Source organism: Vombatus ursinus, unplaced genomic scaffold, assembly GCF_900497805.2.
Source record: "Vombatus ursinus unplaced genomic scaffold, bare-nosed wombat genome assembly UNPS02012122.1, whole genome shotgun sequence".
Classification (NCBI taxonomy): Eukaryota; Metazoa; Chordata; class Mammalia; order Diprotodontia; family Vombatidae; genus Vombatus; species Vombatus ursinus.
In genome coordinates this window covers 599,287-602,048 of record NW_020951900.1, presented here as the reverse complement: position 1 = coordinate 602,048, position 2,762 = coordinate 599,287, and the positions used below count along the sequence as shown (strand labels likewise).

Here is a 2,762-nt window from a genome sequence, read left to right as displayed (position 1 = left end):
CCCTCTCTTCTTTCTCTCTCCATCTCTCTGTCTGTCTCTGTCTCTGTCTCTCTTTCTCTCTCTGTCTCTCTGTCCACCCCGCCCATCAGCTCCCATGGATTTAACCATTACCTTCTTACATATTACTCCCAAATGTCTATATCCAGCCTTAGCTTCTCCCTTATCTTCAGCCCCACACCACCAATTACCTACTAGTTTATTCCAAACTGGACGTCGAGGAGATGTCCCAAACCTGAACTCATTCTCTCTTCCCCAAACCCTGCATCTGCCAGACTTTGTTGTTTCTGAAGAAGGTGCCACCATCCTTTCAGGGTCCCAGGTTCACCATCTGCTTTGCCACGTTCTCTACTTCTCCCTCCTCCCCCTCCCCCACATCCATGCCAGATCTTGTGATTCCTACCTTCCTGATCTCTCCCATACTATCCCTCATCTCCACTCCTGCAGCTGCCACCTTCACTCACATTCCCTTATCCCCTCTCCCCTGGATTTGTTCAACAGCTTCCTTTTTGTCTCCCTGTCTCAAGCCTCTCTCCCCTCTAGTCCTTCCTACACCTTCCATGGCTCCCTATTGCCTCTCTGTTAAAGCCCTTCATAACCTGACCCCAACCTATCTTTCCAGACTCAGTGGATATTTGTTATTGTTGAGTCATTTTTCAGTCGTGTCCAATTGGGGTTTTCTTGCAAAGATACCAGAGTGGTTTGCCATTTCGCTCTCCAGCTCATTTTACAGATGAAGAAACTGAGGCAAACAGGGTTAAGTGACTGATCTGAGGCTGGATCTCTGTGATCCTCCTGACTCCAAGCCTGGCACTCTATTCACTGTACCACTTAGCTCTAGTAATACTTATCAGTATTAACATCCCCCACGTATATTACTTACCCTCTTGTACTCTTTGATCCAGCCAAGCTGGTTTTCTCTCTGTTCCTACATCTCTGTGTCTTGGCACTGGCTGCCTCCCCCCATGTCACCCTCCTTACTTCTGCTTCCTGGCGACCCTTCCTTCCCCTTCTGCATGTCTTTCCTGATCCCCAAAACTGATGTTGACTTTCCTCCCAAACTCCCACGATTTAACTATATTCTACGTCTCTGTACTTATGCCCTTTACATTTGCGCTCACATGTACTTGCGGTCTCCCCTATGAGAACATCAGTTCCTTATGAGGAGGGATTTTCATTCTTTGCCCCTGCATACTCAGCGCGCCCGTGCTAGGCACTTCATAAATACTTGTTGATTAATTGATGGATCTAGATGCCACAGAGACAAAGCTGGAATAGGCCCTGCCCTCAGTGACCTTACATTCTAATAGGTAGAAAACATCCATACAGCAGGCACAAGGTCATTTAGGGGGCAAGTGCTGGTGGCTGAGACATTGGGAAGGGGCCAGCATAGATGGGGGCACTTTAACTGAGCTTGGCAGGGAGCCCGGGATTCTCAAAGGTTGAGGGGAGAAAGGATGGCATCCTGGGCGGGGGGGAGAGGGGCACCCTGTAGGGCAAAGGATCATTGACTTAAAATGGGAAGAAACCTCATATCGTCTAACCCAGGGGTTCTTAACTTTTTTGGAACCGTGGACCTCTTGGGCAGTCTAGTGAAGACAGAGAGACACACAGAGAGAAAAACAGAGAGAGAGAGAATCCCCTCTCAGAATTGTTTTTAAATGCATAAAATAAAGTACATAGGGTTACAAAGGAAACTAATTATATTAAAATACAGTTATAGAAAAAAAAAATTTTAAAACAAGTTCATGGACCCCAGGTCAAGAACCTCTGATATAGCCCAAATTCCACATTTTACAAATAAGTAAACTGAGGCCCAGAGAGGGGAAAGGATTTGCCCAAGATCACACAGGTAGCAAGTGGACATAGGCTCCTAGACCCAGAGCTACGAGAGATCTCTGAGGCCATATCATCCAAACCCCTATGTTGTGGGGGAGACTGAGCCTCAGGAAGGTAGTGACTTGCCCAAGGTCTACAAGGTAACGTCAGAGGTGAGATTTGAACCCAGGGCTTTGGAACCTTTCCAGTGCCCCAAAAGAAATCCTCCCTTTGCAAACTTTAAAACCATTCATCTAACTTTTCTCTGTCTCTCCTGTCTCTCCATCTCTCTCTATCTCTGTCTCTGTCTCTGTCTCTCTTTCTCTGTGTGTCTCTGTCTCTGTCTCTCTCTCTCTCTCCCTCTCTCTCTGTGTCTGTCTCTGTGTGTGTGTATGTCTCTGTCTGTCTCTGTGTTTGTGTGTGTGTCTCTCTCCCTCCATCTCTCTCCCTCCCTCTCTCTGTCTCTTTCTCCCTCTCTGTCTCTCTGTCTCTGTCTGTCTGTCTCTCCTTCTCTCTCCATCTCTCTCTACCTCCCTACCTCCCTCTCTGGTTGTCTCCCTCTGTGTGTCTGCCTCTGTCTCTGTCTCTCTGTCTCTCTCTCTCTGTCTCTGTCTCTCTCTGTGTCTGTCTGTCTCTCTCTGTGTGTGTCTCTCTCTGTCTCTCTCTTTCTCTGTGTATGTGTCTGTCTCTGTCTCTCTCTGTCTCTCTGTCTCTGTCTCTCTCTGTGTTTGTGTGTGTCTCTCTCCCTCCCTCTCTCTGTCTGTCTCTGTCTGTCTCTCCTTCTTTCTCCATTTCTCTCTACCTCCCTACCTCTATCTCTGTCTGTCTCTCTCTGTGTCTCTGTCTGTCTCTCTGTCTCTGTCTCTGTGTTTGTATGTGTGGCTCTCTCCCTCCATCTCTCTCCCTCCCTCTCTCTGTTTCTTTCTCCCTCTCTGTCTCTCTGTCTC

At 47.8% G+C, this 2,762-nt stretch overlaps 1 protein-coding gene across 9 annotated transcripts in view; it reads left to right on the top strand.

Annotated features, from left to right (window-relative positions):
- Window positions 1-2,762, top strand: part of CUX2 (cut like homeobox 2) — a 377,819-nt gene that overhangs the window by 362,109 nt on the left and 12,948 nt on the right. The gene's annotated exons all lie outside the window — the stretch shown is intronic.